Consider the following 18,087-nt stretch of genomic DNA (forward strand, 5'->3'; position numbering starts at 1 on the left):
TAAAACATTAATATATGATTTTTATTTGCAAATATATATAAAAAATAAATTGTAACAAAATAACACACATAGCTTTTTTAAGTGCAAATATATTTTAAAAATAATGTATAAAAATACAACAATAAAACAATACATATACACATATACCTATAATACATAATATAATATATAATATAACACATATAACCATAAATAAATAAATGAATGAATAAAAGTGTAAACATTTTTAAATATATTTATTTTTCTAATATTAAAGGACATAACAATAAAATAGTACATTACTACATGATTTTAAGTGTGAATATATATATTTTTTATTAATGTTTAAAAATATAACAGTAAAATAACACATTAATATGTTATAAGTGCAAATACATTTAAAGTATTTTTAATAATCTTTAAAGGGGTCATATGATGTGATTTCAAGTTTTCCTTTCTCTTTGGAGTGTTACAAGCTGATTGTGAATAGATAAGATCCCTGAAGTTGCAAAGACTAAAGTCTCAAAACCAAAGAGATATTCTTTATCAAAGTTAAGACTCTGCCACGCCAATATATTTTTGAAATGGAAAATATATTTAGTTTCAGCCCTCATATACCAAAATATATTTTAAAATGTATTTCAGGGATTTATTTCCAGTCTTACAGTAGCCAATACATTAAAGCCAAATGCAAATGTGGATAAAATATCCTACGAGATTGCTATATATTCACAAATGTTATGGACAACAAATACACTTTTTCTTCAAATGTGCCATATGTGAATGTATTTTTTTTATTTAAATATATAGGCCAAAATGTATTTTAAATGCTTTTCATATATACATATATATATATATATATATATATTCTCTTTCTCTCTCTCTGTGTGTAGAAAATATATTTACATAAATATTTTTTGAAATATTTTTGCCCATATTTTGCATATTTTTAAATATATTATTTGGAAACACACACACATTTTTGTTTATTTGTTTCCATATGGGATATATACTTATAATACATAGGGCCTACTATATATGTTTTTCACTATATGTCATATATTTGTGTATATATGCAACATGTATTCCAACTATTTCCAAAATGGTATTGTATACAAGTACAAAGTGTTTTACAAATACTTTTGTCTATTTTGTCATGCGTTGTTTATCAATATGAAATTATGATTTCACTGTGCTGTAAACTCTCAAATTATCTATATTTCTGTCAGGAAATGTAGATATAAATGCATAGTTGAAGCTGTTGCTTGTTTTCAGGTCATCACATTCTGTCTTGGTGTTTGTGTATAGACTTGGAATGGGATGTTTATCATTTTCTGCAGCTTCATTTGCCCTCTGTCATGCATTTGTGTCAAGAATTTAGATGATGTTGTGTTGATTTAGTGCATTCTTAATTGTCATAACAATTTCTTTTGTTACACTGTTTGCTGGCTCTGGATCATTCCTAAAACAACAGTACCAAATATGACTTGGGAAAGGAAATAAATGTTATAATGATAGATTCTCAGACTTTGTTCCTAAATGACACTTGATCAGAGGTGTGCCGACCCAATGATGGAGCATTTATCCCATTACACCACAAACCTCATGGTTTCCACATCACCTCGAACCACAAAACTTAAAATTGATATTAAGACACACAACACTAAACTGACTGTGGACTGTCTTATTTAACAGTCTATGAAATGCGTTTCTGAGCTGTTCGGTCGAGATATCATCATGCAAACACAATTCACAGTGTATTTTTTTTTTGTATTTGAGAAGTATGCTGCTTTGTGAGCTCAACCGGAGTAGTGTTTGAACACTAGTTATTTAAGTGTGCAACTTTCACTGTCAGAAGGCAGACAAACAATAAAATAATACATTCATATATAACTTTAAAGTGCAAATATATTTAAAGTATTTTAAACAGTTCTAAAATGTATCAATAAGAAAAATAATGCATCATTTTAAATGTGAATTTAAAACAAAACATTTGCCAGCTGATTTTAATCATTGCCCATTTGCCTTTTTATCCATTAGCCAGACGTTTGTCTTTTTCCAAAGACATTCTAATCATTCACCGGAAGTAATTCACATTGGAACATCTTTCTATGTTAAATCAAAACTTCCATGTGTTTAACGACTCAACATATTTAGCTCTTTTCTAACTTACACTACACACATGGACAAAACAACTAGGTTTCCTACATGTGAAATGTGATTAAAATCTTAAATTCAATTATTTTAAATTATTTTAAGCTGAAGAGCTCCAATAAAGGGTTAAAGATGCAGACTTGTGATACTGCCGTCCCTGTGGTCACACATTTGGTTACTCTGGCCATGATGTGGCCACTGAGCGGCCCAAAATGAGGCTAATAGATGATGTATGTTGGTCTGTCAGATGGAAAGACGCCTTGTTGGCAATGTTCATCCATCATGGTGCCCAGCCATCCATTTAGCCTCTGACACTACACGAACCAAACGGCCTAATCCAATTGCTCACACGAAAGGGACAAGTTTAGGGTAATGGGGTGACTCTTCTTAGGGGGAACATGGCTCTCCTTGGACTTTCTTTTCAGAAAATTTTAATGCACATTATTTAGAAATGTAAAACTTTACTCCATGAATGTGAAAATTATAATGAATGAACAAAGCCAATGATCTTTTAAATAAAATGTATCTGAAATTCATTCTTTCTTTCAGACAAATGTAAGCAGACCTGCAGATTTGTGTCTCTCTAATGAATGTGTGGGTGTATATAATGATTTGTCCACCTTCTTAATGATGAAGTCAGACCCCATTAGTCTACTGAATGCCTCTGTCTCCTCAGGCACTGGGGTGTCGCCACTGTTTCCCTCTGGAACGGACGACCTCTGACTTCAGCAGCGTAAAGGCTGTCTCCGTGGGGAACCCTGCAGCTCTGGGGGCATGTTCCTGCTGAGAGAAAAAAGAAGCATGTAAACACACAGTTGGAGATTTTCAGAAAACAGTCAAATGAGACGATGAAAGTGTTCAATCAAGAGACAATCCCACCCAATACACATCCACCAATTGTTTTGTTGTATGATTAATCTGTCATGAAGTATTGCATGATTATTTCTTACACCATCAACCATGCTTTCATAACCCTGATTTAAAATTTGCTAGTTTTAAAAACATTAAACATCCAAATTCATTTTTGTCAATTACACATAAGATGTGTGTGTGTAATGTGTGTGTGTTTATTTTAATATATTTGAATTGTCAGCAGCTGATATGCTTAAGAAATATTTCTTATTATTGTCAACATTGAAAAAAAGCTATGTTGCCTTTGCATGATTTTTATTTTTTTTTTTAATAATTTTTTGATGAATATGAAGTCCTTATTTGAATTTTTTTGTAACATTACAAATGTCTTTACTGTCATTTTTGATCAATTGAATGGACTTTCTGTTAAATTTTTTTAACATTTATGTTTTTTATTTCTACAAAATCACACAAATCATTGTTTTAATGGTATTTACACATCACAATTTTTTTGGAAAAAGATAAATAAGACTTTCTATTTAATGTTAAGTGTTAATATGGAAATCTGAGACAAGATGGCTGATAACACACAATGCTAGCTTCTGTCCCATTAAAAAAAAAAAAAACATCTTTATCTTTATTGATTTCATATTTGCCACTACCTTTTCAACATCCAACACAAGTGTTTTTAGCGCTTGGAGAGTCTTGTCAAAACAATATGAATTTTAGTAATAAGTAACAAGTGATTTATGGTGTATTCCTTAGCTGTCAAGCTAAGTGCAGGAGAACACATACAGCAATGTTATATATGGCTGCCATGATGAAGACTTTCATTTCAAACTGGTAGGGGCAGTCTGGAGGCCCTGAGATCTGTTTATGCTTTGTTTAAAACCCTCTCTCACATTTGTTCAGCTGGGTTGCTTTTCTTGGCATCAAAAGGCATGAGGGCCCGGCCCTGCAAAATCCAATTCCCTCTCACCCAGGTCCTCTCTTGGCTCCAGTGACGGTCTCCACTTTGCCAAAAAGAGATTAGGAAAAATACATATATATATAATGTGAAAAACACATTGTAGTTCTAACTTTAGCATTAGGAAGCCTATTTGTTCTGCTCCGACTCTCATAACAACCTCTGATGCTGTTGAACCCCCCATAATGCACTGAAACATCAGGGAGTCTATGAGCCCACGGCAACATTTTTGTGGTTACTCACGGGTATATTATTCTCTGTAGAATGTGTATCTCTTTGTTTCAAGAGCATCTAGTTTGTGATTCATGGAATGGAGGGGTGTGTTGGACATGACTGTAGTCATTAAGTCTAAGTAAACAATGACTCTGTAAGAACGCTGAAAATAAGGGCTCTTCTGTTCATATGATAAGAGGATGTTTATGTAGTATTCATCAGGCTAGATAATGCGAAGCATGTTGACGAACGATAAACATCTTTGTGGGTCTCTTTTGTTGTTGCTTTTCTCTTCTGTTCAGCCGCTTTCTTTTTTCTTGTTCTTATGGCATATCTAAATGCATTATTCAGCAGACTGATGTTTGACTCATGGATTAGAAACACACCACTCCATTTATCCACTCATATAACATGTGGCCTCTAACAAACCCTCAAGGGTTTTTTCTCTCTCCCCTGGGCAATTTTTCTTGCTCACAGCTGAGACTTGTAGAAGCACATTAGATTTAAACTGATCCTGACCAAAGACACCCCTTTTCCACCAAGGGTGCCTAAAACCAACTGGTCTCAAGCCAGAAACCAGTAACGTTAGTGTCTATGGGATCATGTCTGCATCAAATAAAGTTTTAAAAACAAAAACATCTCATTCTGGCAAGAATGTTGCAAAACAAAACTATATCAGTCTTATACAGTCTTACTTTCCTTAGTTCTAAAATAAAAATAAACAAAAGTATTTATATATATATATATATATACATAATAATAAAAAATATTTTTATTCAGAAAGGATGCCTTTCAAAAGTGACAGTAAAGGCATTTATAATGTTACAAAAAAAATCGATTTCAAATAAATGCTGTTCTTTTGAATTTTACATTCATCAAAGGATCCTGAAAAAAAGTGGTTCCCACTCACAAAAATAATAAGCTTAAACTTTAATAATAATACTAAATGTTTCTTGAGCACCAAATCAGCATATTAGAATGATTTTTGAAGAATCATGTGACACTGAAGACTAAAGTAATGACTGCTGAAAATACCATCACATGAATATGTTATTATATACTAAAACAATACAAAACAATATTTATTATGTGTTTGTGTGTATCTATACTGCACATGCTCTCCAAGGCTGCAATTACTTGATCAAAAATACAGTAAAAATTACAATTTAAAATAACGGTTTTCTATTTGAATACATTTTAAAATGTAATTTATTTCTGTGATAGCAAAGTTGAATTTTCAGCAGTCTTCGATGTCATCATTCTAATATGCTGATTTGGTGCTCAAGAAATATTTCTTAGTATTAATATTCTTATCATTATTATCAGCTTATGACGATTGAATCTAGAGCGGCTTGTGATATTTGGATGTTCAAATGTGTTTGCAAAACACGGAAGACAACAGTCACTTCTTCATATCCAAATGTCACACATCAGGTGTGTTGGTGGCGCAATTTCAGATAGAGTGCTGGCATGAAGTGAATCTGAAAGGCGCCAGAGGTCTCACCTATTCTCATGGCTGCTAATCCATTTGACGAGACCCAGACTGGTGGGATTTATTTTATAGGGGCATCGTGACAGATGATTTGCAAGGACACATGCAGTCAGAGACTGTGGAATGAGAGAACGTGGTGTCCTGGATAGCAGAGGGTAGGTGTCAAAATGTTTATCTACACCACGGAGAGAACATATGACAAAGCTACATACCACTCTATCCTTAGAGCTCCCAAACAGTGTATTATTAACCCCACACGTCATTTTGAAAGAACTGCTGCAAAGCCTTGAATAAATCATCTGGCTCATCAATCCAAACCAGATGAGCTCTGAAGAAGTGGTTAAGTCTTTAAATCAAGCCAACATGAAGTGACATTTTGTGTCAGTGCTGAATCAGACAGAAGACATGCCCAGAGTCAAGTCTGACACTTTAAGCTTGATCAGAAGAACCCAGAGCAGGTCAAGTGCAGGTCAACACTGTACACAAAATGAGATCATAGTGAATTTCACTGTAAGTCACTTCATGTCATTTTAATTTGGCACATTCCCCCTTAGATGTTAAACAGATTTATTTTCTTTGATAATGTCTTTGATAATTAATTAGCATGATTTTTGTAGATAAAATATTTAGAGTGACATGAGAGACAAACTTGCATGTTTTCCTGTGAAAACTAAATTCTTTTCCATACAGTGAAATGTATGATGATCACGGGCTGTCAAGTTCGGCTACAATTTTTGCTTCGGTTCATTAAAAATAAAATTAAAGCAAACTATAATATACACACTATAATATTATAATATATTATTATATACTATAAAGTAAAACTTATTAGGTCTGGATTTTAGCTCTGATCATTGCTAAATAAAAACTGAATGCAATAAAATAAGGCATAATACCCCTGCTAATTTTCACATTAAACAATACTAAACATAATCAACATCTGAACCCCTTGGGAGCTGGAAATCATTTTCCACTGTGTTATTTGGTGATTTGTTTGTTGATTTTTTTTTTCTTCATCAGGAAAGGAAGGAAATTTGGTCCAGCTGCATCTGGTATTTTGTACAGCTTGGCATCCACATTGAGGTTGCTAATTGATCAATATCTATGAATTACAGAAGGAAGATTCCCAGACAACATGTAGTGAAGTTCTGGAGCATATTACAGTGTTTCTTATGACCATTGTAAATTTTGACAGTACTAAATGCAATCACTGACAAAAGCACACTTGTCCAAAAACTATTATTAATAAAAAGCAACTGAAGAAATGAGTTGCACTGAATTTCATGACACCAATTTGCTATAAATTTTCAAAGCTAGCTTCACGATTCACTAGTTAATGACACCTCAAAATTAGACTTCTAAACTCCTTTACATTTAGTGACTGTTTGTCTTGAAAAATTTAAGTTTTTTACTGGAGATACATAACTGTAAAAGGTTTGCAGAGTTTTTTTTCTCATAGAACCCCAATCACTGAAATAAAGCACACTGAGAGGGAGGAGAATGACTGGAATTTCAGAAGTGTATAATGGTTTTACAGTGTGCACCTATCCAACAGGATAGTTTGCGAGCCGAGCAAATCGCTATGAAGGAGCAGAGATTATATTCTACACACGTTCAGCTGTTTTCACTGGCACAGGTCTGTGTTTACTAGTTGTGGGAATGCTGAGAGATGCCGTGCTCAGTTGTGGAAATTCACTGTGCTTTTGGAAACCGAAAAGCTGCCTACCTCAGCCCTGAGGTGGCAAGCCACTTCCAAACTAGTTAACAGAGTTTAAAAGCTTTTAAACATAGATGTGCCTCTGGCATTTTCTCTGTTTAAAGTAACTGTCATTGCAGTGTGGTTTGTTTCCACTTAATCTGTGAGATCAGACCATTGAATATGACCAAGTGCCTTGTCTGGAGAATATGATTGATATAAGCAGGAAAGATGCTATAGATATTCATAGTGCTGTGTTCAGTTGAGAATCTACTTGTGTGTTTGTAAGTAGGCACTAGGAAGCCATCTGTCAGGCCAAATATGGCAATGAGAAAGTATACTTGGTTGGAGAAAGTGGGGAGAAGGTCCTCTGTGATTAATTAGAGATCCTGATGGCAAGGACAGGTGTAGTCTGGAGAGAAAGAGAGAGAGACTGGTGAACAGTCCTTTGGGAACAAAACACTCTCACACACACCAACACTCACACAGGCAACATTCTATCTGAGCACTTAGAAAGGACACCTCACTTTAAGCACTAACACTTTTAGATACACATAGACACCCATTTATCATAATGCCATTATGTTTTGCACTGCTATTCTCTGCTATAGTAAAACGTTCCACTGGGGAAAAATATATGAGTCTAACTATGTCTGACATTTTTGTAACGAGTTAAGATAGATTCAGTTATTCAGCTGTTAAAAGTGTGTGTTTTCTATCTATCTATCTATCTATCTATCTATCTATCTATCATATTGGTTTATTTAGTTTTGTCTAGTGTTTAGTTTTGTTTTGTGTCTTTTGTCTGGTGTTTGTTTAGTTTTATTTACTGTTTTGTTTAGTTTGTTTATTTGTGTTTAGTGCTTTGTTTAGTTTTGTTTGATGTTTTATTTAGCTTTGTTTTGGCTTGTTTAGTGTTTGTGTAGTGTTCTGGTTTTTTAAGTGTTTTGTTTAATTTTTTCTAGTGTTTAGTTTTGTTTTGTGTCTTTTGTCTGGTGTTTGTTTAGTTATTTGTTTAGTGTTTTGTTTAGTTTTATTTAATGTTAAAACATTAAACACATGTTTCATGTGATTCAACAACGTTTAAATCCATTTAATTGCAATATTTGGCCATATGCAAAGTGAGAAACGTTTATTTTGAAATCGCGAACTACAATAAATCGCATATTTAGAAATATGTTGATGTACTCTGTGTTGGCATAGGTTTATAAATGACTTAAGTTACAAATTAAGTGAGATAACGCACAGTTTTCCCAGATGAACGTTAAGCAACCCAACAGAGGAAGAGCTTAGCCCCTTTCACACATACAGTCTTCACTGGTAAATTGCCGTTAAGAGATCATGTGTGAACAGGACCTTTTCAAAACTACAGGTAAATTTGTTCTGCCAATCATATCGTTCTTATGGAGATGACGTGATTACTCTGACTTGTTTACAAAGCTCCTTTAATTATATAAAAAATATATTTTCTATATAAATATGTCTCTAGATGGAAATCTTTGACCATTGCGCCTCAGAATGTGTCGCGCTCATCAGCTGTGACTCAGCAGTTGAATACTATTATGCGCGTCTCATGTTTATAGGACCAAAAATGTCTGATTGGCTAGTAATGTTAGTGTGGTTGAGAGTGAAAGCTGTGTTCCTCTCATACATTGGTAGGCGAACTCGTTAACGCGAACGTGATATCAACAAGTATTTTTTTAAATGTAGGAGGACTATCTTATTTTCCCGCAGCTAAACGCCACACGCCGGAGATCCGGCACGGTGCCGGAGAACTTTAAGCCCTGAAAATGTGTTTAACCAAGCTTACCGTATCAAGAAATGTTTGGACATATTTCGAAATGCATGTTTAAATTATGTCAGCACAGCACATTAAAGCTTTTATTTTTGCCTGTGAAAGAATACTGAATTATTATGTAATCAATTAGGAATATGTTTTTATTTGTTTTTGTGCAACTCATGAGTGAGAACAGCACAGGTGTTCTGCTCAAGGATCATAATTAGAACAGTGACTCTTAATGCTGACTGTCACATTACTGTGTGTTTCTAAATGCCTCTGGCCTGGCTACACTTCAGTCAACAGTTACAGTTCGGAGCATGCACTTGAGTTCCTACAGGTTTGTTCAGTGTCATTTCTTGTTTGAGTATGTGTGTGGCAGGGAGAAAATCAGAGAGGGAGATGACACAGAAAGACAGAAGTGCACGTCTGAACAGACTGATGCATATAGATAAAGATCAACTTTTACAGAGGATTGTGCACGCTATTTGGAATGGAAGATGGAGAATGAACTGAAAAGTGAAAATGGATGGTGAAATCTTGGAAAGAGGGCCAGACAGAAGAAGAGAACAAAGATAGAAAAAGAGAAACGTTATTCTTTTGCAAATAACGTTTACTCATTATTTATCACACACACACACATACATACATATACAGTGCACAGCATAAATGAGTACACCCCCTCTGAAACTTAACAAATTCAGCAATTACTCTTTGCTTAGAAGACATGTTATGTTTTTTTAGAGATATAATATTCCAGCAAGTCTGCTTGATCAGTTACCAACCAAGAATGTTAAAATTATTCAAGACTGGGAATCCATACTCTGGTCTCATGAGACCAATTCAATCATTTCGGATCTAACAGCATCCAAAATGTTCTGGTGTTGCTAGAGGAGGAGTACAGAGAGAAGTGCTTGGTACCCACAGTGACGTTCAGTGGTAGTAAAGCTCTTCTATAGGGATGTATGAGTGCTGAAGGTGTGAGGGAGTTGTACTTTATCAACGCTGTCATGAATTCACACACCACTGTGTGATGTAATACAAAAACCTGAAACTGATGCTACCCTCTTCTCATTCCCTGCATTGTTGTGCATTTTTTTTTAACATGACAATGAATATATTCATTCTCCTGAGTTGAAAATCCTTCAGTGGACATGTATTTCACTCAATCTTAACACTCTTGAGCTGCTGTGAGAGATTCTGTAGAGACGAGCTGAGCAACACTCCCCATTAAAGACCAGGGCATTTAAGGAGGTCGTCCTCCAGGAGTTAAACAGCACAGATGTGAAAATTTGTCATGAACTTGTACACTCAGTGCCAAGAAGTGTCAGAGCAGTGTACTTAGAGTTATGGAGGACATATTAAGTTCTAGAATATTACACTTGGTTGAATTAAATCTAGGTTGTACTCAATTCTGCAATCCTTCATTTAAACAAAAATTGGCTAAGTTTCTTATTTTACAGATATTAATGGCATGTATTTCTCTGTTTTTATTAAGAATATGTTTAATACATTTAAATTTCGCCATCTTTCTATGAATTATATTAGTGATAATTAAGAAAATACATATTTTATATTTAATCAGAGGGGGTGTACTCATTTATGCTGTGCACTACATATATATATAATTTTTTTTAAATCTTAATTATTCCAAACTTTTGACTCGTTTGAATGTGTGCGTGTGTGTGTGTGTGTGTGAGTGATAAATAATGAGCAAACGTTTAAGCAAGGAAGAAAGAAATGAGAACAACTTGAATCTAGAAAAAATAAGTAACAAAAAAATGACAGATGTGTGGGAAAAGAAGAAGAGGAGGAGAAAAGATAAAGCACCAAAATTCCACAGAAAGGCAGACATAGTGAGTGAGAAAGATTAAAGAATGGTTATCACACAGTTACAATGAGGGATAGACCAAAACAGAGTGAGAGAGACAGAAACCTCTGTGACTGGATCTGCTTCAGGGACATAGGGAAAGGGCTGGTCTAAGCAAGGCCCCATGTAGAGTGTTTTCCCTGAGCAGCCATTTCTCAAAGCTTCTCCTAGAGGTGAGGACAGAGGCCGTCTGGCACATGTTCAACAGATGTCTCTCCAGGAACTGTCTTTTAACTACAGGGACAAAATCTGTATTGCCAGCCTGGAAACTGCAAAGATGAGAGTAATTACCCTAGAAAATCAATCACTGGATCAAAGATTCATTTCAGATATAGTAATAACTGATGAAAAAAGAAAATAAACTTCATGCATCATTGCTTCATGTTTTAAGAGTCTGTTTTCTTTTACCTGTCATTTGAGGCTTAACTATTTGTATAACCCTGATTGCTTTGAAATGGGTGCATTGCTCCAGGCTTGCATTATTGGGTTCACAGACTATGACAATTCTTCTTACTGTAGGATCTATCATTAAGCCCTGTAATGCACTCATTTTAACCGACTGAACTATAAAACACAGGGTTCAACGTCAGGCTCGGGCATGTGTGCATGAATGTGGACTCTGCTGTGTTGTCACACAATCTTTAAAGGAAAAGTTCAACCCTAAAATAAAATTTATAATCATGTTTAGCAAAATGTCCAAACCTGAAAATTATTTACAATAATGTTTTATGCAACCCAAAAAACAAGACGTCTAGGGGTTAATTAACCCAAAAAGCAACACATATCATATGGCGTGGCAAATGCAATTGACCTCAAATGAGCCATGACTCCTCTAGAGAGGTGAACTTACTCCAGAGAGAGCAAAGGAACAAACAAGCGCCAAACAGTCTAATTAAACAATTAACCTTTTAACCAATCAAAATTGCCCATACTGGCATAATGGGATAGGGAAATAAAAGCAGAGTTGTAACTAACTAACTAGTTAGTGACACAAAAAGCAAGAAAACAAGAATGCAAGAAAGAAAGCAACAAGCAAGAAAGAAAACACCATGTGAACGTCAATGAACTATTTCTCTTTTAGATCCAGTGGTTGTGGGTGGTCACAGGTAGAAGAGAATAGAGGTTCAGGGTTTCATGGCTGCCAGCTTTCACGCTAAAAGCAAAGCCCTCCCCTAAGAGCGTCGTGTGACCGCTGGGTCAGAGAGGGATCAGCAGAGGGGCAGAAACTCAAACCCAGAGAGACTGAATGGGGAGATCTAGACTTCACCCGATCTTCACCTCAGCCTGGTGCATACAGCCTATTAGAGGCGCTCAAGGTCTCACAGGCCGGCTTATCTCAGAAACATGAGAGAAGCCATTTGTCAGGGGAGAGGGGTGCTATTCCTCCCAAAATCTGCTTTGGATTTTGGTTACAGCCTTCGGTTCATTTTAGCTCTGAGTACTTGCAGAGGCTTCACATAATTGAAGTGTGCTTTGCATGGTCTGATGACAGTCACATTTTTATTTCTTCTAAATTTACCAGTACATTAAAACAAAATTTTAAAACTAAATTGTATATAAAGGATTTTTTAAGCACTAAAGTTCACTCATTTAAGAAACAACAAAAAAGGGCCAATGACAATGCAGATTTTGCTTGTCTTTCTGGGACCTCGTTTGCAGATCAAACGAACCAATATATAAAAAAAACACGAAACAAAAGAAAAAAAAAAAGAAAAAAAACTCAAAAGAAAACAAAAACGACTCAAAAGAAAACAACTCAAAAGTAAACAAAACAACACAAAAAAAACAACAACACAAAAGAAAACATAATTATTAATGCTAAGAGAATCTCAGTTTGATGTTCAACATCTCAGTTTCTCTACATTTTCTTCTCCACATTTGCATTCCCATTTTCCCTCCTTCCTATCCTGACTCACTGGCCTCAGCTTTGCCCTCGGCTCTATTATATGACTGTGACATTCCACAGGACAACCTGGTGCTTCTGTGACGCCCTACACTTCCTCTCTGCCATGATGGGAAAACAACCTTCACTCCAAGAAGCCTTTGGCCTCAGCGTCCAAAACAAGAAAATCAAGATCAACCTACACATGCTGGAGATTAGCAGCTATTTCCAGAAACATGAAAAATGTACTGTGGCAAAACAAAGGTATTTAACTTGCCATTTAGTGGTTTTAAAAGAAAACAACTGTCCGAAAAATTTTGAGAAGCACATGATCAAGTACACAAGTAGTCAGAGGAGATATGTTTGAGACAGTCCTTGGGGTGGTATGGTGTCTTCTTTCATTTTTTTCCTTCTTTGTCACTGTTTTTTTTTTCAGTATTCCTCAGTAAACATCAACCCAGATGAGACCCTGCCCTACCCCCCATCCTACCCAAACACGCTATTCTACCACCCAAGGCCAAGCAGGAAATAATTTGGATATTTGCTTGGTCCTGTCCACAACCACCCACAATTTGTTTTACATTCCAGTCAATGATCTTGCACAGTTCCGGTTACTCTTCCAAGTATCATTGAAATTCTCACCCTAGGTTTTGTTTGTTTAGGCGGTTTCATAAGTACTGAACTGAAATCCGTTGGGTTAATATTGGTTTAAAGAGTGTCAAGAGACATAATGATGTTAATGAGAGATCTGGCATTAACAGCCAGAGTTGATGCTGTGGTTTTATTCAGCAGCATGATGAACTGTAAAGAAATTGTCAATGATGACAAAGAACACAAATCAGGTGAAAAACCACTTGTCAAAATTCCAAACTGCCAATGAAAGACTGGAAACAATGTGTGACCATGAGTCCCACAACTCTGAAGCAACATCTCCAGCAGCACTTGGCCTCTGAATTCACTGGAAATGAAAACTCAAACTCATTATATGGAAAACTCCACAGCAGTTCAGTTGTACTCAACTGGAACCAAAGAAACATAGAAAAACACACAACTCGCAAGCCTGGTCCTGCACACTGACTTCTGCAACTCTATAGTGAAGCTGATTGTTTAAAAATGCAGTTTTCTCATAAAGCATAATTTTAGTGGTATAGTGGCAAAAAGTCTGAGACCATGTAAAAAATAAAAAAAAATAAAAAAAATAATGAGCAGCCATTTCTCAAAGTTTCTCTTAGAGGTGAGGACAGAGGCTGTCTGGCACATGCTCAACAGATGTCTCTCCAGGAACTGCCTTTTAACTACATGGACAAAACTATCTGTATTGCCAGCCTTGACACTCCAAAGCTGAGAGTAATTAATTACCCTAGAAAACCAACTGATGGACTAAAGATTCATTTCAGATATGGTTAGAACTGGTAGAAAAAAAAATCAACTTCATGCATCATTGCTTCATTTTTTAAGAGTCTGTTTTCCTTTGCCTGTCATTTGAGGCTTAACTATTTGTATAACCCTGATTGCTTTGAAATGGGTGCATTGCTCCAGGCTTGCATTATTGGGTTCACAGACTATGACAATTCTTCTTACTGTAGGATCTATCATTAAGCCCTGTAATGCACTCATTTTAACCGACTGAACTATAAAACACAGGGTTCAACGTCAGGCTCGGGCATGTGTGCATGAATGTGGACTCTGCTGTGTTGTCACACAATCTTTAAAGGAAAAGTTCAACCCTAAAATAAAATTTATAATCATGTTTAGCAAAATGTCCAAACCTGAAAATTATTTACAATAATGTTTTATGCAACCCAAAAAACAAGACGTCTAGGGGTTAATTAACCCAAAAAGCAACACATATCATATGGCGTGGCAAATGCAATTGACCTCAAATGAGCCATGACTCCTCTAGAGAGGTGAACTTACTCCAGAGAGAGCAAAGGAACAAACAAGCGCCAAACAGTCTAATTAAACAATTAACCTTTTAACCAATCAAAATTGCCCATACTGGCATAATGGGATAGGGAAATAAAAGCAGAGTTGTAACTAACTAACTAGTTAGTGACACAAAAAGCAAGAAAACAAGAATGCAAGAAAGAAAGCAACAAGCAAGAAAGAAAACACCATGTGAACGTCAATGAACTATTTCTCTTTTAGATCCAGTGGTTGTGGGTGGTCACAGGTAGAAGAGAATAGAGGTTCAGGGTTTCATGGCTGCCAGCTTTCACGCTAAAAGCAAAGCCCTCCCCTAAGAGCGTCGTGTGACCGCTGGGTCAGAGAGGGATCAGCAGAGGGGCAGAAACTCAAACCCAGAGAGACTGAATGGGGAGATCTAGACTTCACCCGATCTTCACCTCAGCCTGGTGCATACAGCCTATTAGAGGCGCTCAAGGTCTCACAGGCCGGCTTATCTCAGAAACATGAGAGAAGCCATTTGTCAGGGGAGAGGGGTGCTATTCCTCCCAAAATCTGCTTTGGATTTTGGTTACAGCCTTCGGTTCATTTTAGCTCTGAGTACTTGCAGAGGCTTCACATAATTGAAGTGTGCTTTGCATGGTCTGATGACAGTCACATTTTTATTTCTTCTAAATTTACCAGTACATACATTAAAAATTTTAAAACTAAATTGTATATAAAGGATTTTTTAAGCACTAAAGTTCACTCATTTAAGAAACAACAAAAAAGGGCCAATGACAATGCAGATTTTGCTTGTCTTTCTGGGACCTCGTTTGCAGATCAAACGAACCAATATATAAAAAAAACACGAAACAAAAGAAAAAAAAAAAAAAAAAAAACTCAAAAGAAAACAAAAACGACTCAAAAGAAAACAACTCAAAAGTAAACAAAACAACACAAAAAAAACAACAACACAAAAGAAAACATAATTATTAATGCTAAGAGAATCTCAGTTTGATGTTCAACATCTCAGTTTCTCTACATTTTCTTCTCCACATTTGCATTCCCATTTTCCCTCCTTCCTATCCTGACTCACTGGCCTCAGCTTTGCCCTCGGCTCTATTATATGACTGTGACATTCCACAGGACAACCTGGTGCTTCTGTGACGCCCTACACTTCCTCTCTGCCATGATGGGAAAACAACCTTCACTCCAAGAAGCCTTTGGCCTCAGCGTCCAAAACAAGAAAATCAAGATCAACCTACACATGCTGGAGATTAGCAGCTATTTCCAGAAACATGAAAAATGTACTGTGGCAAAACAAAGGTATTTAACTTGCCATTTAGTGGTTTTAAAAGAAAACAACTGTCCGAAAAATTTTGAGAAGCACATGATCAAGTACACAAGTAGTCAGAGGAGATATGTTTGAGACAGTCCTTGGGGTGGTATGGTGTCTTCTTTCATTTTTTTCCTTCTTTGTCACTGTTTTTTTTTTCAGTATTCCTCAGTAAACATCAACCCAGATGAGACCCTGCCCTACCCCCCATCCTACCCAAACACGCTATTCTACCACCCAAGGCCAAGCAGGAAATAATTTGGATATTTGCTTGGTCCTGTCCACAACCACCCACAATTTGTTTTACATTCCAGTCAATGATCTTGCACAGTTCCGGTTACTCTTCCAAGTATCATTGAAATTCTCACCCTAGGTTTTGTTTGTTTAGGCGGTTTCATAAGTACTGAACTGAAATCCGTTGGGTTAATATTGGTTTAAAGAGTGTCAAGAGACATAATGATGTTAATGAGAGATCTGGCATTAACAGCCAGAGTTGATGCTGTGGTTTTATTCAGCAGCATGATGAACTGTAAAGAAATTGTCAATGATGACAAAGAACACAAATCAGGTGAAAAACCACTTGTCAAAATTCCAAACTGCCAATGAAAGACTGGAAACAATGTGTGACCATGAGTCCCACAACTCTGAAGCAACATCTCCAGCAGCACTTGGCCTCTGAATTCACTGGAAATGAAAACTCAAACTCATTATATGGAAAACTCCACAGCAGTTCAGTTGTACTCAACTGGAACCAAAGAAACATAGAAAAACACACAACTCGCAAGCCTGGTCCTGCACACTGACTTCTGCAACTCTATAGTGAAGCTGATTGTTTAAAAATGCAGTTTTCTCATAAAGCATAATTTTAGTGGTATAGTGGCAAAAAGTCTGAGACCATGTAAAAAATAAAAAAAAATAAAAAAAATAACATGTAATATAATTTGTGATAAAAAACAAACAAAAAGAAAACAGCACACTGCTCCAGTTATAAAAGTCCCCTTCTGTTAAACAAACTGCCCATTTCCAACAAGGATAATCTGACCTAATTGAAGAAAGATTTCAAACCCTTGGCTCGGTTCTTAGTCCTTGACATTAAGTCCCCTGAAATCATCTGTATCCGGACCTCAAAAGAGCAGCTGACTTCAGTATGTGCAGCAAACTTCCGTTCTGTCAATTATGTCCAGAGAACAATGCTAATTAAAGCCTCACTAATAGGGCACAGAAGGGACCAGATTGACTTTATGTGATGGGCAGGCCAGGCAGTGAAGAACTTAAGTGTGCTTGACCTGTTTTGAGAGTAAGTCTGGATCCTGCACCAAGAGTCTAATTAAGGTTAGATTGGAAGTGAACTCGGTAGGGATGAACTGCAGCAACAATACTCCTAAAAGGGATTAAGGAGGAACAAGAATACACTGACTTTCCACCACAGGTCTGACAAAAATAACAAATGGCAGGAGCAGTCGAGTCTATGTGTGTGTGTTTTTCAAGACTCCTAAACATAAATATTACACTTAGGTGCACAACTCATCCTGTACTGGATACAACCATTTGTATGGCTTCTTGAGGAGAAGAAGCCTCTAGTCTATGGACTATGGTACACGATTAAGAAGTGCTAACCTGCAAATGCTATCTTATCAAATGCGATATTTATCAATGTAACCCAATGTATAGATTAAGTTCAAATTTTTTATTTAAATCAAATAAATTTTGTTAACATATGAGAAATTTTACATATTCAATTAAGAAAAACACTTAAAAGGATTTCAAGGCTTTACTCAAGTGAAAACAATTTCATCATCCTCATGAATATGCTGGGTTTCTCTCATATCTAAAGGCTGCAAGCCTGCAACACACCAGTTTTTGTTCCGTGCTGAGTTATACAATCGAATCCTTTCATGATAACATACAGTATACATGCTGCTAATAATTTGTTAATTGTGCAGTGTGAGATTCATTGGTCATAACAGAACTTTGTGAGATCG

Source organism: Sinocyclocheilus rhinocerous, unplaced genomic scaffold (genome assembly GCF_001515625.1).
Source record: "Sinocyclocheilus rhinocerous isolate Xijiao unplaced genomic scaffold, SAMN03320098_v1.1 scaffold848, whole genome shotgun sequence".
In the NCBI taxonomy this organism is placed as follows: domain Eukaryota; kingdom Metazoa; phylum Chordata; class Actinopteri; order Cypriniformes; family Cyprinidae; genus Sinocyclocheilus; species Sinocyclocheilus rhinocerous.